Source organism: Protopterus annectens, chromosome 2.part1 (assembly GCF_019279795.1).
Source record: "Protopterus annectens isolate FY-2018-M chromosome 2.part1, PAN1.0, whole genome shotgun sequence".
Lineage (NCBI taxonomy): Eukaryota > Metazoa > Chordata > Ceratodontiformes > Protopteridae > Protopterus > Protopterus annectens.
In genome coordinates, this window is record NC_056729.1 from 1,520,827,941 (window position 1) to 1,520,853,283 (window position 25,343).

The 25,343-nt window shown below is 39.9% G+C and overlaps 1 protein-coding gene across 1 annotated transcript in view; it reads left to right on the forward strand.

Moving 5' to 3' along the window:
• The first annotated feature begins 543 nt into the window (after positions 1–543).
• The window catches only part of TTC34 (tetratricopeptide repeat domain 34), a 1,443,441-nt gene continuing 1,418,641 nt past the window's right edge, over positions 544–25,343 (forward strand). The window contains exon 1 of the mRNA XM_044062977.1: positions 544–708. The gene's annotated coding sequence lies outside the window, so the exon portion shown is untranslated. The remainder of the gene's footprint in view (positions 709–25,343) is intronic.

Genomic DNA, 25,343 nt, shown 5'->3' on the forward strand with positions numbered 1-25,343 from the left:
TAAAATAAAAGCTTATTTTATCGCATTTGAATTGCTTATGTTATGTCACATAATATCTATGTGTTCCAGATACAAAATAACTGTTTTATGCAACAATTAAAGAAAACTTAAAAAACATATTTTGTCTTAAAATCTAAGGAAATTTGCCATTTTTTAGGGGGTTTTTTTCACAGGACACAACTACCCAAAGTGGGACTGTCCCTCGCAAAAAGGGGCAGGTGGTAACTCAAGACCCTGTCAATGTGAAAAGATGAAAAACATGGACTTTATAACACTCAATGAGAAACGCTGAGGTACACTTGAGAGTTATGTCCCCTCCCTTGGATATTCACTAAAACGGCATACCATTTAAAACAATATTTGGAACACGTTTCATAAGACCGTCCACTATGTTACATCAGAAAAGCCTTTACATTGTTGATTACCTCTAAACCTATTAACCGGACCTGTTAGTAGCAACAAGTTCTAGCAGATGTTGGGCGACCAACTGGCGTCAGTGTTGACAGTTGCCATGGAAACAAGGCATGAGAGCTCGGGGGAGGGAGGGCCGGAGCAGGCTGCAGCCACTCTTGTTTGTTACAGTGGGTACGAAACACAATACGAGTTATCGGAGCTCTGCGGATCAGTTTCAAAAATGCAGCAAACAGAAAAAGTCCAAGAAAATAATCCGCGAAAAATACGCACAACCAGCCATTTATGATGTTTAAGGTAACGGAAACATCAGTTTTTGTTTTGGGTTTTGAAAGTTTCACACTTATCGACTTTTTGTAAGCTTTTTTTCATCAGACTCCGCACATGACCGCTATCCAACACAACTTCGACTTTTTACAGACATTAGGATGTATCTCCGGTTGCAGGCAGCTCACTTTGTTACAGTCACGTGTATAGATTGATGAATTAGAGATGTTTGTTTTACTACACTTACTTTGTTCAGTAAATTAAAATTAACTGTATCGATGGTGGAGAGTTATTGTTAAACAAAAGACCCCGGGATGCTGACGATGATCGGCCTGCTGGGTTTCCGGCTTTCCCACCTCATGAGCTTGTTCGTTGAAACAAACAGGTGTCACCGAAAATAATAGGACCAGACTGAAGGCAAAGTTATTGTAACATACATTTTGAAGAAAAAATAATCAACTTTAAAAGTTTGGGAGCTTGGTTTCGTGCCAATTACATGTAGCGGACAGGGGCAAATAATTACGGATATAAACAGGACAGGAAGAGGTTTCTTATGTGATCCTGTGAAGACCCTTTAATGTTTGCCTTCATAGACTCACTTCCCACTGTCACCCACTTCCCCACTCTTGCTTCTTTAGTTTAACATTATCATTTGCTGCATCAAAGGGCTGTTGCTCAGTGTAGAATTGCTTTGGTTTAATACCAAAAAATAAAGTAGTAGTAATCAACACAAGACTCTGTTCACAATTCGGCTGTTTTTATAGTTTGACTGCACAATTTAGATGATTTTATAGGTTATAGCAACATATGCCCTCCTCAAATTCTTACCTTACAATAATGATTAAAAGTGGTACATGCTTATTTTTGCAACAGTAGTAGTATGCCATACACCACAAACAGGCAGAAATGTCTGATTTCTAGAGCAAAATCTGCTGCATAGTCCCCAACTTAACTGTCTCGTCCCCCCCCCCCCCATGTCCATGTGTGTCAATCTTTGTATAACATTAAAGATGTATCCCTTATATTATTCTGAAGCCTTTCGTTTGAGAGTTAGTACTATAGCAACACACATCACTCTGACCACAGTTATTTACTTTGCTGGCTTACTTTTACCTGTTTAATTTTATGTGTTAGAAGTTGAAACATTTGGTTTCCTTTTTACAGAGAATTCATTTTTTATAAGAACTTTTTGCCCAATGCCTACCAACTCTCAGACCTCCCCTTGCCATATTTCATCTATATGTTCCCACACACTAAACATTTTCATCAGTAGTGTTGAGACGAAAGCTGTCTGGATGGGTTGTTGTCTGTACACTTGTCAGCATCCTGGCAGTGAGAGTGTATACTGGATGGCCATAACTTTGTGTGTGTGTGTGTGTGTGTGTGTGGGGGGGGGGGTTACTTGTATCACCATGTTTCCAGGATGCAAGTGCACATTGTCTTGCATTTCTGATGAGACTTAACTCTGAATCAGTTTGATAGCAAAAACACCCACTCCTAGACTGTCACTTACTGTGACTCCCCTTCTTCAAGGTATCATAGGTAGGTACTAGGCTATCTGCCCGAAGGCATTTATAAGCCTAGCCAGAATGTGTTGGCTTTCGCAGCCCCCTTAGATTAGTTCCCTGTGCCTCTGTCCAGCAGAGGCATTGAAGTGATCCCTGGGGTAAACTTTCTGTTTCCCATCCACTCGTCAAGGTTTCTCTTGAAGAGGGTTAGTGAGGAGCTCCGCCTAATGTAGATTGGAATCTTGTTCCAGAGCATGGGAAGTCTCTGAGACAGGAATCTATCCCTCCAGCACGTCCTATTTATTGTTGTGGTGAGGTTTAGATCCCTGGAGCGTGTGGCTCGAGGAGATATGGTTTTCTTTAGGTGGAGCATGTCCATCAATTCTGGGTTGGACATGGCCTTGTATGTCAGGCAAAGATCACCTCTGAGTAGGCGGTATGCAACCAAGTACAGCTACAGTTTCTTCAGTCGAGCTGCATAGGGCATCTGCTTGAGGCCAGTGATCCTCTTGGTGAGGAACTTCTGTGGTCTTTCCAGTTGTTGCAGGTGTCTTGTAAGGTAACATCCCAAATGGGGCATTGTACTCTATGATGGGTCTGATGAGTGATGCGTAGAGGGGCCCAATGACCTCATTCGATCTGGATGCAAGCAAACGCTTTTGTGATTAGGTGGGCCACATAGAAGGATTTTCTAACCACTTTGGCAGTGTGATTATCAAAGGAGAGGTTACTATCTACTTGTGTCCCCAGATCCCTTATTACGTCTTCCGTATTTAGGGGGCCACCACCTATGTGGTAGTTTGTGGGTACTTTGTTTTTTCCAAAGGGGATGACAATGCACTTTTTGGCATTTAGCTTGAGACCATGGTTTTGACACCAGGTATCTGTCTCCGTGAGACCCTTTGGAGGATGTCTCTGTCAGCCAGAGAGTCAATTATAGCCCCTAGTTTGCAGTCGTATGCAAACTTGGTGAGCCATAGTCCTCCTGTGCTTGCCTGTACCTCTGAGATGTATATGCCGAACAGGAGGGGTACTAGGACTGAGCCCTGAGGAACGCCACTTGTAACCGGTTTAGAGTCAGACCTAGCTCCTGCAACTCTAACCATGTGGGTTCTGTCCGTGAGCCAGTTGGCAACCCATCTCGTGACGTAGGGGTTTATGTTCAGGCTAGTGAGCTTGTCTATAATACCTGAGTGGGGAATGGTGTTGAAGGCCTTTGCGAGGTGTAGGTAGGCTGTGTGTACCACCTTTTCCTCGTCTATAGCCTTGGTAACTGTCTCAAAGAAGTCCACCAGGTTTAGGCGGCATGATCTGCCCTTAACAAAGCCAAACTGGGTTGGGTCCAGTGTTTGGAGGTTTCCAATGTCTCTGTTAATGAGATCCATGATGATGCGCTCCATAGCTTTGCAGACCAAGCTAGTCAGGCTTATAGGGCGATATTTCCCGGGGTCCGTTGTGGCTCCACCTTTGTGGAGCGGAATAACCATTGCTGTGCGCCACTCTGTGGGCACGTAGCCTGTGGAGAGGCTGAGTTTAAACATTGTGTTTAGGTGAGGGGTTAGTTCATCTTTGAGCTCGTGTAGGACGCAGCCTGGGACACCGTCCAGTCCCATTGATGCTGTGTTTTTGGCTTTGGAGAGGGCTGTTTTAACCTGAGTGTCTGTGATTTTAGGGGCACTACATTCTTCTGGTGTAGTTATGGGCCCTTTTGGGGGTGAGAGGGGAGTGAAGTTTGCACTAAACCTGTCTGTCAGGATGTTGGCTATATCGGTCGGTTCAGTGTATTTTGTGCCATTCTGCACTAACGCCGAGCAGATTTGAGAATTGCCACTTAGATTTTTGACATAGCTAAAGAATGCCTTGTAGTTATCTTTGGAGTCCATGACAATTTTTCTTTCGAAGCTAGCCTTGGATGATTTTATGAGGGAATGTAGTTTCTTGCTGATACTGATCAGGGATGTCTTCCCTTCTTGGGATTTTAGTCTTTTCTGTACTAGTTTCCTCTTTCTATTGTATAGCTTGTTTATGGCAGGGGTCCACCAGACTGGTTTCCTTTTCTTGGAGGAGTGAGTCTTGGTTTTGTTTGGGATAGCACGATCCATGTATTCTTGTAGGTACCCGTAGAATGCATTAGTAAAGGATTTTGCAGCTTGGACAACGTTATCCTTTAGCATGGGGGCTTTGAAACTTCCCACCTCAGTCTTAAGTAATGTGAAGTTTGCTTTTGAAAAGTTTTTCATGGCATTGGATGGTCCTTATCTGCTACGTCCCTCCCAGGATGGTCACATCTATCCTAACCTTGCCAGTGCCAAAGGTACTTTTGTCACTAATCGAATTTGGATCTGCTTGGCCATAATCGGGGCTTTATCCTTCTATTCCAAATGGAGATGGCTTTGCTGGGCATTAAAACTTGACGTTAACACCACTGGCTGTTTTTTGTGCGAATGGCTTTATCTGTGCCATTTAAATAATGGTAGTAGCAGGCCATCCAATCTTCAGGAAGGGTTTTTGAATAGAAATCTGATTTATTGTCCTTGAATTTTCAGAATGCACGGTAGCAATACACCTGCATTTTACTTTTCATTCTTGTTCTTTGATGTGCAGTTTTAAGGCTGTGTTATCTTAATCTAAATATGTGAATGCAGGGATATACAAAGCCCCACAGTTTCTTATAGATTGATAGGGTATATACAAGGCTAACTAGCACTGAGGCCATTATAAGCTTAGCCATGCAACCTAAATGTGTCCCATTGGCTATTTTGCCTTAGAGGTTATGTTAAAGGATGTATGTTAGTTAGGGCATTATTTAACATCTGTCCATCAGAGACGTATGTGTTTTCTAGGCTGTAGAATGAGAGTTCCACTTTATTGTATTTAATGTAATACATCTTTTCCACTTCGCAGCCCCTTTGATTTTTGTTGTTTGTAGTTTTGCAGTATTTCTTATGTTAGTGAATTGAAAATATGAGTAGAAATAACTCCACAGAACATTGTGGCCCTGCTAGATGTAAGTATTAGAGCAAATGGTGAGCCTCTTTCTACTCTGCATCAGAAATTATTATGGTGCACATAACGTGGCAGAATATAAATTTATACCATTCAAAACTGGTGGTCAGAATTTGACATATTCCACATATATTAGATCTTTTTAAGTGGTGTATTTTTTTTGTTCAAGCATTTTTAAAGAGGATGGATACATGCTTTAATAAGTAATTGCAGTTTACATGTGGTAGAAACCACTGGGTAGAGGTGTGGTAATTATCATTTCATGTACTTGTACCAGAAGATAGAAAAGTGGTACTTTTCCAGTAAATATAGAAATCTAGTACAATATTAAGACATTGCTCTGATGCTGAGCTATAGTTGCCAGACACTGCATTTGTTTTATTCATTGTTGAGCTTATCTGACATGGTATCCTGATAACATTTATAGAAATAATTGTTGACATAATGCAGCCTTGGGTGTGGTGATTGCACTGCCTGACATTAGTGATTTTTAGGAGCAGGTATTCTGAAGTAAAGTAAGCTTTAAACTGAGTCTGTTTTTTTTCAGTTTTGCAAAATCACAAAATTAAGTGGATGCACAGAAACTTAGAGGCTGTTAACAAACTAAGTTTTGTAGCTATATAAGACAAACATTCTGGCCCCTTCAGCTGAACCTTTTCCGCTGTGTGATGTTTTCTGTATCCAGAAATGTATGTGGAAGATTTATCGCTTTGTTTTTATATACATAGCTTCACATTCTTATTTAGTTTCAGAAATACTTGGAAAATATAATCGGTATTCATCTTAATCATTTGAGTATAGTTTATTTACTAACAAAGCTACATTGTTCATGACCCAGCCTGGCGGTGTATAGGGATACTGCCTAGGTGACCTGAGTTCGATTAGTAGCCTGGGTAACTGATGGTACTAGCAGGGAGGATGGTCTGTGTCTATCCAGGACAGAGGAGATGGTTCCCACCCAGCTATCTCTGCTACTTCAGTGCCAAGGGATGGAAGTCTTGGGCAACACAAACCGGAGACTGTATAGGAAGGGGCCTGCACTGTGGCTGCCCAAGCCAGTGATGGCAATTCCTTTTCTTGCATGTAAAGGAGCCTACATCCATGGACATGGAGAGAGCATTGGTAGTCCCTGTTGTGATGCAGATGTTTATATCACCACCGGGGCAGGGGTTAGGGCCTTGGTAAAAAACGCTGACATTGCCAGGATCCCAGAGAGAACACGAACATCACTGATGTCTGCCTGGATGACTGCTCCCTATATAGGCTTCTGCCATGGTAGAAGATGATCCTCACTAAATGGCAACAAATTGGCCTATGCAACAATGGGAAAGGCTGAATGATTGGCAGATGGAAAACAAAGAAAAATAAATCTGTTGTCTACAGCTGTCTTTTCAAGGGTGACTTGAGTGCATGGTGTGGTTAAGTGACTTATGACAAGATGAAAAATTGATTTAAGACCCATTACTACATAATAAGGCTTCATAGCAGTTCACAGCTTTAAATTATTGCAGTCTGCTACAAGATAAAGAAGACCTGAATTTAGGTTGCATTAAAAAGTGAGGTAATAAATCACCCTAGGTGATGTAGTTTAACTTGATTTATTTACTTTTGACTTATTTATTTACTTTTGACTTATTTATTTACTTTTGACTTATTTCATTTTCTGTTTGTTGTGATTATCAAATATAAATAAAACATTACATTATTTTAATCTTTTAAAGTTTGTCATCCTCTTCCTTGCTTAATTCACGGTCACTGTTTGTAGTATAATTTTACCTCTCAACCTCTTGGAGCAAGAAATTTGGAGAAAGGCATAAATAATGGAGGGGACTGTGAAGACTGGTAGAGATGGGTGAAGGCTGCCAGCCTAGTCAAATAGAGTTGGTACATAATTCTATCATTTGTAAATATTGTAAAACGTTGAACTTAAAACAGTGTGGCAACATTGCCCTCTACTGTAAAGAAAGCCAAGTCAAACATTTCTTGTTGGTCCTTTGAAATTAAAATTACTTTGTCTGTTCCTTTGAAGTTAGAATTTGGAGTCAGTGAGTTTGGAGTAAGCATCTTGCCTATTGTTTTAAAGCTAAAGTTAATGACCAGAATGTACATGTGGAATGTCCTTTATTGCTCTAAGTGTAAAATAATGTAAATGCAGTTTCTATTTTTTTTTTTTCAAATAATTTTTTATTTTCCAAATAATATAATGTTTAACAATACAATCATCAATAAACAAGTATTATAAACCTTTATATACACTATGTACAGTTGATGTGAACAAAGGAGGGGGAAAATTAATAAAATATATGACATTAGTAACAATTTATAATATTCGATTAATAAAGTAAATGCAGTTTCTGTCAGACTAGGAACACCAGGAAAGTGTAAAAGATGATGTAATGTTTTATCAGAACTGCAGTTTCAATTTAAACAGTGAGAACCAGAGATTATTAAGCATTTTTGTCTGTCTATCCAACTTACTGTTGCTCTATGTAAGGAAGTTATTTTAGAAGTGTGTTTTCTTGTAGCAATAGCTAGGAATTAGAAAGTTTAGACTGTGTTGTTTTGTGATGTCAGAACTGTACTACTGATTTATTTTAAGTATTACTGTGTGATCTCTGAACTCTCTTGACTAGCACTGACTGTGTAGTAGAAAGTATTGTTTTGTGGTTTTATATTTATTATTAAATATTTTAAAACCGTTTAACTGTGGCTGGTTTGTGTAGAGATAAGTTAAGCTCTAGAGTACATTGCATATTTATAGAGTTTATTGTACCAAGTCACTCTAATAAGCCTTTGACTGATTAGTCACACTTACCAATTGGATAATAATATTGGACACCCTTTTAAGGGCCTTTGGCTAGCTGATAATATTAGCTGGTTTTAATTATTTATTATTAAATATTTTAAAACCGTTTAACTGTGGCTGGTTTGTGTAGAGATAAGTTAAGCTCTAGAGTACATTGCATATTTATAGAGTTTATTGTACCAAGTCACTCTAATAAGCCTTTGACTGATTAGTCACACTTACCAATTGGATAATAATATTGGACACCCTTTTAAGGGCCTTTGGCTAGCTGATAATATTAGCTGGTTTTAATTATTTATTATTAAATATTTTAAAACCGTTTAACTGTGGCTGGTTTGTGTAGAGATAAGTTAAGCTCTGGAGTACATTGCATATTTATAGAGTTTATTGCACCAAGTCACTCTAATAAGCCTTTGACTGATTAGTCACACTTACCAATTGGATAATAATATTGGACACCCTTTTAAGGGCCTTTGGCTAGCTGATAATATTAGCTGGGTGGTGGAAGTAAATACTACTGTATAGTCTGGGAGAAAGGGGCACAGCTGGAGAACCTGTGCCAGCCTTTCCCAGGAGGGTCTGTGTGGTTGTATAACCTCTTCTCAAAGTGCATGTGTGCGTGTCAGCTACTTGGGTAGGGACACAAAGCACTGGTAGGCCAGAAAGGATGCTGGAGATTTTAGCTTGCCCAGCTAGGCTGAGATCTGGACCCTATAGCTGTGCCAGTGTGGAGTCTTATTGGGGACCTGGGGAGCCAGGGAGCGACCAGCTCCGGACTGACTGTGATCTCTGTGTGCTCTTAAGAGAAATTGCACTTTACTGTGTGTGTTTGTTATCCTTTCCTCATATATGAGATGCCCTTTCTGATGTTAGTGGTGAGGATTGAGGCTCCTTGATTGCTGTTAGTGGTGAGGATTGAGGCTCCTTGATTGCTGGGCCAGGGCATGGGCGTCACAGGGACAAAGACCAAAAAATAGGGATTATTTTTAAATATTGCTCTTACAAACTTAGACAGTTGATAAAATAACAGGTTTTGCATTAAACTGAAGTTTATGAAGAGTACAATAACTGAAACTCAAATGTCTCATTATTTTCTGGTTTCAGTTCTCAATAACTTGCTAGTAGTTTGCCAGAAAATCAAAACTATATGAGGAAGAGACCAAAAATATGAGGTGAAAATCTGGACAGTTGAGAGGTATGAGTATCACATTCTGCAGTTATGATAGAGAGGTAGTAAATGAAATTGTGACGAGACTGTTGATTCACTTAAACAGGAAAATATGACCAACTAGTTGGTTTACTGATTAAGTGTTGGGGTTCAGTTATATACTGTTCTATTTCATTTTACCTGAAATCTGTTACATAAATAATGGATTTGTTTGGATTAGTCAGCATTTTTTCATTTGCTTAGTTTTGCTAGAATGTATAATATTCAGTTAAATATGTCTTTGCTGACATCCAGTTTTCCAACATCTATGAGACTGAAAAAGGTGCATTTGCAAATAAGAATGGAAAAGAGGAAAGGTATATATTTCTTATAAGGAGGGGTAGAGTAACTACCCCCACACCCCTGAAATTAAATAGTCTAGCTTTGTGAAAGCTGCACATCAAGGTAAGTGAAATCCTTATCTTCAACAATCTTCTCAATGAAATACTGTAAAAGGAGAGAGAGCATCTTGTGACTATGCTGTCATCATCACAGTGAATGCAGCAAATTAGTCTGTAATAAATAAGACGCACTACTGTTTTTCTAAATAGGAACTGTGACACCCATGTTTTTTTTCGTGTTACTTGTACTATATATAGTTACTTTGCCATGGCCATATACAATTTTGTACTAGCTAGTGGTGAAACTTGGTTCTTGGTTCCAGTTTGTCATGGTTTGGGCTTTTCATAACCGTAGTATGCTGTTGCATAAATGCATTCTCTTCACTATATTTAGCATGTTGCCCATGATTGCTGTGATTGACATCAATATAATGACAGGTGGCATATCAAAAACATGCATCATTGTTCACTATACTGTCCTGTTCTATGAATACTGCAGCACTGTGCGTCTATGCTACAGATGGAGGTGAGGGTCACTGTGTGGCACAGAAGTATTTTATTTTATTTATTTTACATTTGTTTGTTGACCGGGATGATCCGACTGGACACGTCCATTTTCAGCGGAGGCCCGGGGAGAAAAGCTCCACATTTACAGCAAATAATGTACGGGATACAAAAGCAAATGTCATACAATTTACAAAGTTGCATATTGTTACATTAATAGCACATAGGAGAAACATAGCATGTGCAATGAGGAAAAGAACATGAGATATGCATATGACCTAAGGAAGTAACATCTTAGGAGTAGCACTCACAAACTTCAGTTGTATAGCAGCGGAAATTATACTATTATATAGTAGGAGGTTGTCAAGCTTCATGTTTTGGGCATCTATTCGATTTGGTAATACAGTGTTAGATCATAAATGAAAGAGTTTAAGTCCTAGGGATATTCATTAATTGGAGCGTGGACTTTGGCTTCATAAAGAAGAGTTAGTCTGGGACAGAGCACTGACATAGCCAGTGTGACTTGAAATGGAGTTTTAGATCCTTTTTGAATTGGACCAGGGAGCTTGATATAGTGAGGTTAGAGGGGAGGGAGTTCCATATTTTACCAACAGTGTTGGCAAATCTCCCCCTGAGTTATGGGATTTGACTGTTTGGACAAGTAGTCTATTTGATGAGCGTAGGCAGCTGAGATTAGTGTATGGTATAATAAGGTTTTTCAGTGCTGGAGAGTTGCCAGGTTGTTTGAGAATTTTAAAAGCCTCAAGGAGTTGGTTCAAATGGAGAAGGTTTGGCAGTTCAATCCAGCCCAGGTTTTTTAGGTTTTGGCAGTGGTGGGTCCTGTAAGGCATGCCAGTTGCAAATCTGGCAATGTTATTATAGCAGCTTGTTTGTTCAGATCAACTTTATAAAGGTTAGTCAGTATGGGGGAGGCATATAGTAGGGTTGAGAGGAGATGTGAGCGGGCGATGGCTACTTTGGCTTTTGGAGTTAGGAAAGATTTTATTTTGTATAGAGATCCTAGTTTCTTGTTAATTGTTTTGATGGTCTGGTTAATGTGCATGTCAAGTCGCAGTTTATTGTCAATGGTAACTCCAAGGAGTTTGGTATGGGAGTCAGGGGAGATGATAGTCCGGTTGTTGGATTGTATAGTAAAGGGAGCAGTAGGAGAGGGTTTCTGGGTAGGATGAAAGAGTAGTAGTTTGGTTTTGTTTGGGTTCAGGATCAGGTTTCGGCCTGATAACCAGTTTTCTACTGTAGTCAAAGTGAGCTGGGTTGTGGATAGTAGGTTGACTAAGGATGTATCAGAGCAGAGTAGTGTAGAGTCGTCTGCATATTGAATGCAGACGGCCTGAGGGATAACTGTATGAAGATCATTTATAAAGACTGAAAAGAGAAGAGGTCCTAGTATGGAACCTTGAGGGACCCCTATGGTATTAGGTAAGAGTTGAGAGAGCTGATTCTGCCGGAGTACTGCCTGTTGTCTATTGGAGAGACGAGCATGAAACCAATCAAGGGTTCGGTTGTCTAAGTACAGAGTGTTCAGTGTGTGGAGTAGCAGCTGGTGGTTAACCATGTCAAATGCTTTTGACAGGTCCAGAAAGAGAGCTGAGGATATTTTTTTGTTATTCCAATTATGGTTAATTGTATCAGTGAAGGAAAGGAGGGCAGTGGTAGTACTGTGGTCAGGTCTGAAACCATGTTGAGAGTCGGTAAGTAGATTATTCTGGGTGAGGTAATGTAGAAGTTGATTGTGCACACATTTTTCCATGATCTTAGCAAGTGGAGACAATATGGCTATTGGCCTATAGTTTGAAAGGTTTGTAGAGGCGCCACCCTTATGGAGTGGTATTACATAAGATATTTTCCAAATTGAGGGGATAGTAGACTCAGTTATGGTTTGATTAATTAAGATCGAGGCTGGGTATGCTATGACATATTCGGCTGGGAGAAGATCTGCAGAGAGGATAGTTGACTTTAGTTTCTTCAATAAAGATCGGATCAAGGAAGTAGGAATGGGGTGAAGGTTGAAGGAGAGTGGTGTACTGGGAAAAGAGCATGTTATTGAGGAGGAGGTAGCGGGTGATTGTTTGGCTAAGGACTGTATAGTCTCAGTAAAGAAGGTGTTAAAGGAGTTTGCTACTTTTTCTGGGTTCTCATTGCATAGTGTTGCTGGGGTAGGAGTGGAGGATTTACCTGGATGGAGAAGATTATTAATTCCTGTCCAGAAATTTTGATGGTTATTTTGGTATTTATATTGTAGTTGGCAGTAATAGTTTTTTTTGTCAAGTGAGATGGCTTTTTTAGTCTCATTTCTGTGCTGTTGGAATTTAATATGATCTAGGGGTAGCCTAGTTGTACGCCACTTATCCCATGCTTTGTTTCTGAGTTTGATTTTGACTTTGGAGTCGTTTGTTAGCCAAGGTGCTAATTGTGATTTTGTTTTGATTAATCTTTTTGGGGCATGGGAGTCAAGTATGGTTAGAAATGTGGTATTAAAATATATTACTGCATCCGCTAGGGGAAGATCTTTTAGGGTTGACCAATTGAGTTCTGTTAGGAATTTTGTGATATCAAAGTTTTTCTTGTTTCTTACAGATCTGTAAGTGGGTGATTTGGGGCTGACTGCTTTGTCTTTTCTTATGTATGTGATGAGATGGTCACTAGTGTCATTGGGAAGAGTCCCGGTCTTGTACATATTAGGGTGACTATTTATGTGTATCCAGTCTAGGATGCTCTCTTTTTGGTTAGGGTTTCCTATTCTGGTGGAGGAGGATATGATCTGTGAGAAGCCATAAAGGTTTAGGTGGATGGTGTTTGAGTCTGAGGAGCATAGGTTCCAGTCAATGTTAACATCGCCCAGAACAATTGTTTCTTGAGGGCAGTTATTAGCTAACCAGTTAAGAATATTTCCGAGTGTGCTAGAGTTATTCCCAGGGGGATATAGATCACAATTAGATTTATACTTTTTTGTTTGTTTAGTTGCACTTTTAGGGCTAGGATTTCAGCGTTGGAGAACAGGGGAGGTTGAATGGGGTAAGGTAAGACATTTAGTGAGCTTTTATAGAGGACCGCAATGCCGCCTCCTTTTTTCTTTGTACGATCAGCTCTGAGTATGTTATAGCCGGGTGGTAAAATCTCATTATCTTTGGTTGTTGGTTTAAGCCATGTTTCAGTTAGACACAATATGTCGGGGAGATAGGTTGCTAAAAGGGCATGAAGGTTATGTACTTTATTGTTTACGCTTCTTATGTTTAGGTGGTAAATTTGCATGGAATTAGGTGACCTGGGAGAGAAGGTGGGGTATCAGGTTTGGGGGTGGACAATGGACCTGGGTTAGGGTGGATGTCACCATCTTTAGTTATATCTTTTCTTAGGTAATCTATTAGTCGCATTAGTTTAAGTAGTAATTTTTGAACATATTTGGATTTAAAATGTTTTAGGTTTGGTTTGTTAAGATACTGGTTGAAAGGTCTAGTTGTTGTAGCGGTTAGCTAGTAGGTTGTGAGCTCAGTCATAGGTGAGGTAAGTGGGGTGGTGGTTCTATTTTTGGGGTAGTGGAAGCCTGAGTATAGCTTGTCTTCACATCTAGTTAATATATATGGGATGTGTATGAGTGGTAGTATGAGGAGGATAGTTATACGTCTGGGGTTGAGAGTGGAAGGGATGGAATGCATTGTCCTAGGGTAATGGGCTTATTCCCTAGTGGTATGAATAGGGTTAACAGGATAAGTGGTGTGTGGGTGGTGAGGTAATAGGGAAGTGATTATGTATGGTTGAAAGGGGAGAGGAGGTGTGGCTAAGTTAGTTATAAATGAAGCAGTAGTGGGGGTGGGTGGGATACGGGGGCAGGGTGGCTAGAGGAGTGGGGCTAAAACCGCCTCAAAGTTTCCAAAGGCCAGTGAATAAGGTAAGTATAAAAGTACTAGTAAACAAAAAGGCACTAAGGTAACATAACAGGTAACCTCACAAAACCTTTATTAATCCACAATCTGATGAATGAAGAAATAAAACAGCAACTTGAACTGACTAAGCGCTTTCACCCTCATGGGCATCTTCAGAGTCAGTTAACTTCAGTAAAAACAACCTTTAAATACAGCTATTAATTAGTGCTTGATTAATCAATGATGAAAAAGCAGGAGTGTAGTTAAATTAAACAATTATCCCTTAAAGTTCCTGTTCACCAAATCTTAAAGTCCTGCTCAACAATACCTTGTTTGCTAGAATCTCAAGTAAGTAATAGCTACCCAGAATAAATAAATAAACCAAAATAAAACATCATAAAAAGCAGTGTGTGCAGTAATAAACATTCCATATAAAACAAAAACGTATCTGTTAAAATATTTAAATGTACATAGTTTTATATTATATACAAGCTGCCTTGTATCTTAAAATACATGCTAGGGATAGTGCATCATTGATACCAGGAGCATTGCTGGCATCAAGTCTTAGTTGCCAAAGACCTTCCCTTATTTACAACATGGTTTTAAAGTCCCCCCCAAAATCCTTTGTATATAGCCTGTCAATAACAAAAAAAAAAAACTTTTTAAAGTTTGAACAATGATTCGTGTGTACATACAATGAATTAGTGGTTTTCTTGTTTTTTATGTCCCTGTAATGTTCTAATATTCTTTGTCTCAACTTCCTGGTAGTCATACCTATATAGAACGCTGGGCAAGATAAACAAGTGGCAGCATAAATGACCATACTTGTGTTACAGTTGCAGTAACCAGGGCTCTTCAAAGTTCTCTTAAAATTACCTAGACAAACATAGGGACCGTCATTAATAAATTTACAGGCCTTGCAATTGCCACATTTGGCCATAGTAGCTGGTCTTTGTCCAAAGGATCTAGGGGTCTTCTCTAGTAGGTCTTTTAAATTTGAACCTCTACTATTAATAAAAGTGGGACATTTACCAAGTATGTTGTGTAAGTCTGCAGGGATGAGGCTTTCCCAAGCACCGTAAATAACATCTTAACTTCAGGTGCTAACCTATTGTGTTGTAATACCATTCCTGTTGACTTATTGTTTCTATCAGGCACATCTTTATGGTTGGTGACTTTGTCACATAACCTGTGTGTGTCATGCAAAATTGGAACAAAGTCAGTAGACCTTCTTCTAAATATTTCATGTTGAAGAGACAAAAGGTACATCAATGGGATAACCTATTTGGACAAATAAGTCCTTCAATATGTCCAGTTCAATTTTAAAGACATCCTCCTCACTAATAATACGAGAAAACGTGATAATTTGGCCCTTAACAACATTTCTCTTAACATAGGCAGGGTGACAACTACTATAGTGTAGAAATGAATTGCTGTAAGTTTTCTTTCTGTATAGTCTTGATTCTATTTTACCATTTTTAGTATACAATTGTAAATCCAGATAATCAATACTCATCTTGCCAGCCTTGTGTGTAAATTTTAAGAATGTTGTCGTGTTGTTCAAATATAAAATAAATTCTTCCAGTTCGTCAAGTGTGCCCTTCCAAAAAAGCAAAATATCATCCAAAAATCTAAAATAGATAGGCATCTTAGACTTATAATCAGATGTCAACACAAACTGGTCTTCCCATTCTGCTAAAACAAGGTTAGCATAAATGGGTGCACATTTAGCACCCATAGCCACCCCTGTGGACTGTCTGTAATACTCATCCTCAAAACCTACAAAATTGTTCTCCAGTACCATTTGCAACAGATCCACCAATAGGTCCTTCTTGGTCCGGTGCAAGTTGGTATGTTTGTCCATGCTCTTCCTAAACCAGTCGAGCCCACAATCATGGGGGATCACTGAAAATAAATTGATAACATCAATAGTGACCAACAAAAAATCCCCCAGATCATCATGAGACAAAGTTCTGAGGCAGTCCAAACAGTGCCACGAATCTTTTAAGATATATGGCAACCTTTCCAGGATGTCCTTGGTCATAATGTCTATGTAGGAAGCTAGAGGTTCAGTTTTTGATCGTCTGGCTGCAACTATGGGTCTAAAAGGTGGGTTAACTAAATTGTTATGAACTTTGGGTATGCCAAAAATGGTGGGCATGACCGGGTGTTCTACCGATAAATATTTATATTCCTCAGCATCTATTATACCTTCACATAGCAACTCATAAAGCATCCAGTCTATTTTGGTGTACGCCTTCTGGACATCAAATTTAGAAGCTAACTCATATGTGTCGGAGTCATTTAGAATGTTCTGCATCTGCGTTAAATAATCAGTGTTGGTCATAATAACCACTCCTCCACCTTTGTCCGGTGGTTTCATAACCCTATAGTCCTTGTTAACAGAAAGTTCCTTTAAGCAAAATAATTCTGCAGATGTTATGTTGTTGTCACATGTTATCTGTCTATTGTCAAGAAGTCGCCTAATTTGTGTTGTATATAAATGTTCAAAAGCCAACACAGCAGGATGGTGTGGGGGTATAAATGTGCTACTTCTTCTAATTGTAAATAATTGAGCTTCACTGTCAACCCTGTGTTTAGTACTAAGAAATACTTTTAAATTCAGTTTTCTTGTAAAGAGCTTTAAATGAATAAGAATCTTACTGATGTCATGTTTGAAATCAGGGACAAAAGAGTATTTTCTTACCTACTGATTCTCCTGTATCTTGTTTTGATTCATCTACTGATTTATGTCAGCATTCTCCCACCAGTATGTTAAATTCTCCTTTGGCTAACATTACTAAGGAGGGTCCTACTATTTTAGGTGACAACTCCTTTTTTGTTTACAATTTTTCTAGTTTGAAGATTTTAGACAGTCATCTTAGCTTATTGAAAAAAGGTTTTTCTTTTGTCCCTGATTTCAAATATGTCATCAGTATCAGTTACAGTTCTGGCAAGTTCCTAAACTAACTGTAGTCACTGTTGCAGTACTGAGTCATGGGAAGACTTCCAAAGGGAAAGCTGAAGGTGCAGATGGTTAAAAGGTCAAGGCTGGGGAGATTAGGCTCTGTAGACTGAGGGAAAAAACAATCTCTAGCAATGGCAAAGGTCATAATGCTTTGAGAAGGTGTGTACAGAGGACCAAGTAATTGCTTCCAAAATGGACTGAGTTGTGGTCCCTTCAAGGAAGGCTATGGTTGTTGCCTTCAGTGATGAGAACAAAAGGCAATGCAATTTGCTATACATTGTGTTAGTCTACTTTCCACAGATCTCCCTTCCTTGCCCTCTGCAAAGGAGACCAGAAATTGATCTGTCCTGTTAGGAAGCTTAGTCCTACATAGGTAGACTCTAAACTGTGTGTGAACATGAATGGAATGCAGGATTCTCTCTCTTTTTCTGAGGATTTGGGAAGACTGGCAGGTAAATGGCCTGGTTAAGAGACAGCTTAGTTACAACCTTAGGTGCAAAGGTAGGATTAATCCTAAGGGCGACTCTGTCTTTGTGGAAGACCAGGAAAGACTCCTTGTAAATGCCTCGTCACACATAAGGACTTGCAATTCACAGATATGCCTGGAAGAAATCAAGGTGAGAAGAAGAGTGGTTTTCAAGGTAAGGATCTTAATAGGTCAAATGGAGGTAGGGTGAACTTTTCCAAACCAAAGTTAAGGTTCTAGGTAAGAACAGGGCATCTCCTGGGGATTTAAGATCCCTTTGAAGACTTGTTTCATGTGGGTGTGGGAACGGAAGAAGATGGACATGAAGAAATAGCAAGTACATGTACCTTGACAGAAGAGCTGGATAAACCTTTGTGCAGGTAAGACATGTACTCCTGAGCCTTGGCTACTGAAATGGTTTTGGGTAACACTTTAGTTTAGCAGCAGACTGAAAACATTTTCCACTTGGCAATATGACTTCCTGGTACTCGGTTGTATTGCTTCCTTGAAAATAGAAACAACCTCCTTAGTAAACACATCTTTAAAAGGGCAGTGTGGTGCAATCAAGAACTTTGACCAATCTTCCTTTACTTTCTACAGTACCCTAGGGATCAAAAGTCGGAAGGCATAAAGTCAAAAAGGCTTGTCCAAGATGGAAGGCATTTGTCCTCAACACACTCCTTTCAGGAGTTCTTGAGCAGAACACACTCAGTTGCCTGTTCTAAGTAGCTGTGAAGAGGTGAACTAGGTCAAGGAAGATTTGTCTTGGACCCCAATGAATAGATGAGATCTGTGCAGGGTGCATCTACTAAAAGGCTCTACTGTCCTGGGATGCAAGAAACCATTGGTGACAGATGCAGTTGCTGGGCTAGCTGTCTGAGTTCCACAGCTAATCTACACAGACGGGAAAGAAAATGGGTACCTTCCTGCCTTTTGACACACCATTGGTCCCAGGATCAATTTATCTTTGAGTGCCTTTAAGGAGACAATGACTACCATCATCTACATTTAGTTATTGGTTTGACATATTTGTCCCAAGTCCTTTGTAGTGTCAAATTTCCCATGTGGTCATCCAGGTCAACTCAGTGCTGTCCATGGTCAGTACCTCATAAAATTCATAAGTTCTGAATGAGACACCTATGTTTTCCCAGTAAGATCTCCTTTTTTACGCAAGAGAGTAGTGAAATGGTGGTCTCTGGGTGGATGTTGGTGCTAAAATCAAGTTTTTTTTTTTTTTTTTTTTTTAAGGAACCACTGTAGTTTTCACATGTGCAGCTTGGCTAAAAGTAGCATCAGACACAAGATGCCGCATGCCTAAGAGACAGAGAAACTCTATGTCTGAAATAGTATTCTGGCTGCAGAAACAGCTTGAAAGATGATTTTGTCCTGCATCAGAAAAGCTTTTGGCTGGATCAAGTCTGTATCTGCCCCCTATAAAAATAACTCCGGTAGCACAGTGTAGCTGGGACTTTTGGACACTCAGGGTAAAGCCTACCTTCTGAAAGCAGTCCATAATGGTTTGTATGGCTCTGGGGAGTTCTTCCAAAATGATATAGCCTGTATTAGGCAATCATTTAGATAGGCAGAGATATGGACCCTTTAAACCACCAAAAGGTAATGGTTGGTGCAAGAGATTTAGTGAAGTTCTGGGTGCAGTAGATAAACCAAAACTGTAAGAGGGATATACCCGCTTTGAAGCGTAGGAACATATGTTCTTGTACAATAGGTGTGTGATGGTAAGCGTCCTTCAAGTCTAATGTTACCATCCATACCCCCTGGCATAATTAAAGGCATTTATGTAGAGTAAGCACTTTGAACTTTGATACCACTAGATATTTTAGTTTGGAAAAGTCCAGCATTAATGTCAATGAACTTTCCCTTCCAGGTACTAAGAAAAGTCTAGTATAGAATCATCTGACACACAGACACACACACACACACACACACACACACACACACACACACACACACACACACACACACACACACACACACACACACAGACACACACCAGGCTGAATGGATTCCTGCTGTAGAAGAGCCTCTAACAGGGAAGCCGATGCCTCATTTTTGTGACTGAGGGAAATCAGAACCGTCTTCACACAGAACCTATTCAAATCAGATCCAGAAGGCATGCCAGTATCCCTAGTGGCTAACTATTCATGTCTAGTGCAGTATGTAATAATATATAGTCTGACAGGAGGAGAATAAGCTTTTCATGACTGCCAGATGCCATAATGCAATGCTATGTCAATCTTCTCTAGATCTTCTGCAGTAGTGTTAGGACAAGAAAAAATATTCCCAGATAGTATTTTGAAGCTAAAGACCTTCCGTATTTTCTTGATTACTGTTCTTTCTTCTTTGTTACTTGTGTTAGGACTGTTTTGTAGAATTTCTATTTTTTTTTTCCTGTCAGGGAATTACTTTTTGTTTTCTGTCTTGACTGTTCTGTGTCTGTTAAATCTTGGAGATGAGCTTAATGTTTTACAAGTGTCAGATTTATCATCACTGTAAGTGAACTCTTAAAAGAAGGAAGTCAAAGGTACTAAGCTTCTGTTTTGTTTTTTTTCATCATCTGTTTGTTGTAGGCAAAAACACCTCAACCAGTATTGGATTCACTAGTATATATTAAAGCTAAGTCTGTTAACCTGTTCTGCCCTCCTGTTTTAAGTATGACAAACCAGTGCAGACTAGTGTTGTAAAGGCATCTGACACTTAGCTGACAATGTACAATTAACTCCTTGCCTTTGTCAAGAAAGTGACCGTGGTAGCTGATTCTAGATTGGAAGAGGTATTTTTCCCTGCTGTAAAGAGATTATCTTGTGTTGACCGAGGCTCAGTTGATGGCTTACATCAGGTGCTGTGGTGACCAGTCCCCTGCTTCATCTGTAGGCAGTTGATAATCCTTGGCAGCTTTCCACCTTCTCCCAGTATGCCTTGAATTTATTCTGCAGCACCACAGTTATTGCCAGCAGTCCTGAGGATGCTAGTCTTGACCCCAGTAGCATCATTCCCAGTGTTGTGATCTGTATTAATGCTGACATGTATTGCATCGATGTTGGGGCCTATGTTAATGTTGACCTGTACTGTATAGATTTTAGCATTGTTTGATGAATGCAAATGCTTCTGTTGTTGGATGTTACTTTGACATTGATATTGTCAGTGCCATTGCTCTTGTCACTGACTACTTCTTCACCAGTACTGAAACTTTGATGTTGATGATGGCACCAGCCCCTTTGGCAATTAATATCCAGTTGATCTGCTCATCCTAGGGTTCTTGGCACTCTTTGCATTGACAGAGCTCTTGATGTTGCTGTTGAACCAGAAAGCTTCCTTGCATTGGTTTACTCAACACCATTCATCTATTTTGTTATTACAGCACTTACTAACCTGCTTTTGAGTCCTTACTAACCTGCTTTTTAGTCCTCAGCCCTACATAGTGTTCCTCAGCAGTAGGGCAAATATGTTGCAGTCCTTCTGGAGTCTCCATCATGGCATCTAGACCTAAGAAGGTGTCCTCCTCTTCTTTAGACTTTTGTGCACGAAGAAGCACCTTGACTTCTCTCCATAGTTTTTCACAGCAGATAAGTGGATACCAACTCTTCCCAACCCCCAGATGACGTGAAGTGTGGGCAGTATTTAAAATTAATGCCTCAGCTGGAAGAATGATACATTGACTGAGTATCCTGTCAACAGCCACCAAGGATGGCTTGGGACAAACCTGATATTGTGTCTGTAGCTCTGAACATAACCACATACTAAATGTATCCACAAACACTTAAAAAGGAAAATTAAAAAGTCATGAACATTCAGAAGCCGTATAGCTGATGCATTTTATGTCCTTAAGGGGTAATTTCCATATATCCCATGGGCCTCTGTTACAGGAGGGTTAAGGTATCACACAGTGAAAACTGTTGCTTGGCTAGGTTTTTCTTGTAGTTTTTACTAATTGGTTATGAAATCAAGGCACATCTGAGGAGGAAGTGATGACCTTTGGTGTCAGACTTTAGCTATCTTGGTGCTCCTTCTCAAGGATGCAGAGAAGTCGGTGCCACACACACACACACACACACACACACACACACACACACACACACACACACACACACACACACACACACACACACACAGACACAAAGAGCAATTCAGGTCACTTTGTCAGAAAGAGTTAAGGTTTTATTCCTTTTTCTGTGCTAAAAAGGAAATGGGATCTTGGGCCTGCTTTGGATATCAGTAACCTAAACACCTTTATCTACAAAGAAATCCGTTGTGTCATAATGATGTAGCTAGCCAAGCCAATCATGTGTATCTGAAGGAGACTTGATATGCTGTTTGAATTTCTAAGAAACCTGCCTACACCTCAAGATTACAAATTAGTTAAGGAGAAGTCTGCACTTCCTGGTACAAGTCAGTCAGTACTAATTCTGGATGCTTTTATTCAGACAATGCTAGTCCTTCATGGGTTTTGTTAAGTGGATGCCCATAGCAGCAGTCCTACAGGGGATAGAGAATGCCATGCTCTTCCTATATTTAAATAATTGGCTGCTTGCTGTACATTTAGTTCACACTATAATCACAGCAAGGAAGTCTGTGATCAGAAAGTTCTAACTGTCTTGATATTAAGGTGAACCTTGCGAAGTCACAGTAGCCTGCATCTCAGTTATTCACATGAACTGGTTGCTTTGTTCACGCTGTTATTTGGAGGGTACGCTTACACGTGAAATGAATACAAGTCCTTCATTCTGAACTTGGCATAATGTTGAACTTCAGCAAGACTCAGCTTGAACTCTGCTACCAGATTTTGACTTAAAAAACTGTCCCATACTATCTGTTTTACACATTAGAGTGTTCCAATGTTTTGATCGGTTAATTACTGTGCTGCACTTTTTTTTTTCTACATGGCCCACCTCATTAGTAAAGGTATCTCATCCAAGGACAAGGTGCTCATAACATCCCTGCATTTTTCCCTTATAAGACCCACTATGGAGTACAATGCCCCTTTCAGCAAGTACCTCACAAAGCACATGCAGCAGCTGTAGAGACCACAGAGGTTCCTCAGCCAGAGAATCCAGGGTCTCAAAATCTACCCTACACAGACAGGCTAAAAGCTCTGTCCCTCTGCTCAATCTCCTACAGACTCCTCAGAGGTGAGCTCTGTTTGGCATACAAAGCAATCTCAGACCCTACCCTGATGGGACTGCTGCATATCCGCAAGTCAAGCTCCACTCGAGTAACCTGCATGCATGACCTCAACCTGGTCTGTGACATCAATAGGACTTGTTTGCGAGACAGATTTGTGTCCCAGAGACTCCCCCTTTTGTGGAACAGACTTCCTCTCCATGTAAAGCAGAGTACCTCATTAACCCTTTTTAAGTGCAACCTGGATAACTGGATGGGAAACAGAAAGTACACCCCCTGGGATTCCACTTGTGTCCTTGCAGGACAGTGGCATGGGGTGCTGACTTGTTGGAACATGGGCTATTTTCTTGGCTAGGCTTGTAAGGGCCTCAGAGCCAATAGCCTAGTAACTGCCTATGATCCTATGGTGGTAGTTTTGCATCTAAAAATTGGTCTAGCTGACTTCCCTCTGGTGAGAAAAGGAGCTGCTGTTTTTTTTTCTGAACCTAAGTACTATTGTTTACATAGTAGCATTAACTTAATTGGCCTGTGTGGTGCTGCTGTCTGTTTTAAATTTAAAGATTTTGTGGTTGCATCTGTACTGTTGTGGTGTGCTGTGATAAGAGACAGTTACCTTTTTTTTCTTTCTTTAAACAAGAAACACCTTTACCAAACTATCATGCACGATGCAGGCAATCCCACATCCATACAATGTAAACAAACCATAGCGACAGAATCCTGTTTGTAAACACTAAGACAACAGTTGTTTTGAACTCTGCTGTTGGTTTTGACTAGAAGGCCAGATCCATTCCAGCTTATTCTGTGCATTAATATGTGCTAACGTTCAAGTGCTACCTTGTACTGTGCTAACGTTGCAGCTGTTGTAGCTGTGTCCCCTCAGCAAGAAAATAGGCTTCTTCTGTTTCTGGGCCTGAATTACTATTACTTATGTAGCAGTGTTAACTTTAATTAGCCAATGTAATCTGCTTTAAACTTAGTATGTTTGTGGATGCTGCTACTCTGTTGTGTTGGGGTGTGGCACAACAAACTTTGCCTCAAACTTTGCTGCTTGTTTCATATGAGAAACAGTCCCATTCCTTTCTTGCTCTGTATCTTATTAAATACCTGTTGTATTTCTTGTATAGGGCGTAAAGAATTTCAGCAGTGGTAACATGAAGGTAGGAATAATACTAACAGATTAGTGCATATAGGTAATGGGGATGGAATTTCAGTGGTCATAGCATGAAGCTGGGAATAGTACCAACAAGGTTATGTAAGGTTACATTAGAAGACTTTGTGGATTTGAAGTAGCCATGATGGTGCAGGGAATTATTTTGGTGGTGAATGTGTATAGTTGGCAGTAGTACTAACAGGTTTACCTCCTGATACAGTAGTGGAGTTTGTGGAAGTTAAGTTACTCATAGTGCATATAGATAACAGGGATGTTGCATAAAAGCACAGGAAGTAAATGACTAAAAGACTACTGAGAGGGTATTCTGAATGTAGAGAAGCCTGTGGAGTAAAAGACTGTTGGGATAGTATTATCAGTAATCAGCTGGAAGCAAAGCCCATTGTAAAAAATCATTTAGTGCTCATCATTTAAGCTGAGAGTGGAAAAAGATCACATGTCCAATTAAATAAATGAGTTTAAAAGGACCTCATCAAGCTAAGTAGGGTGGGATAGCAGAGCTAGAGTTCTCAGAAGGGAAGGACGTGATAGGAAAATTTATGAGGCCTGAAGAATCCAGCCACATCCTAAAAATTCCCATCATTTCAGAGAGGTAGAATGCAGGGGCATGGCTGTGCTATTCAACCCAGGAGTTTGAGGTAGGGAAGACCCCGGCCATTTAGGACTAAGTTACCCAGGTCATTTAGTGTTAAGTAAACTAACAGCTGGGCTTTTTAGGTAATCTGTGACTAAACTGATGACCAGTGCAGGCTTTGCAGAAAGGGTGTCATGTTTTAGTAACATGAAATGCTTGCAAGTAGTTGGGCAGATGAAAAAGATCAAGCTCAGAGTTAGGAAGCTGTTGGTAAAGTGAGATGCAGTAATCCAGTCTCACTATCTGGCCATGGGGAAAGCAATGAAGCCTGCATAAACAGTGTGGTCTTAGACTTGCAGATGTGAGCTATATTAATTAGATTAAAGGATGACAATTTTACAGCTTACCACTGGTCTGTAAGTGTTAGCCTGTCAAGGGTTACTTCTAGTTCACACTACCTACTGACTTCTCATCACCATATCTCAATCCATGCTTTTCCTTCTCTGTGTCTTATTACTACTCTTCTCTACACCTCATTTCCTCCTTTTTCTCCAACTTCTTCCCATTTCCCTTCCTTCTACCATGACCCAAGCTGAAAGTATTATCTGTGTCTTCACATTGTCTCTGCCTCCTATCATCACCGTTTTGAACTGTTATTTTGTCCTCAAGGCATCTTCTTTTTCCTTTAAGGCATTGTTGGCTAAGCACACAGTGATTGACATACCACTAGTGTAGTATAATCATATGAGCCTAGGAACAAACCTTGCCAAAGACTCAAGTTGTTTCTTTACAGGTTATACAGGTGTTCAAAGCTGGTAAGTTTGAATTCCTTTGTGTCATATTCTTCCATGGGCATTGTGTTAAGTGTTTAACCTTGAGTGCTACTGTAAATCCAAGACTGTTTGTATATATTCCAGATCTTCAGCAAATGAATTTAATTTAGACATATGCTATAAAAGGGAAGGCGAGGTACAGTCATGTATAATTTATGTATTTTCTTATAGTGATAGCTGTTCCCTAGAGTAAGTTCCAGGGAAGCATATCTAAGGAAAATAATGATGGACCCTTAATGGAGCCAGGATAGAAGAGGACAG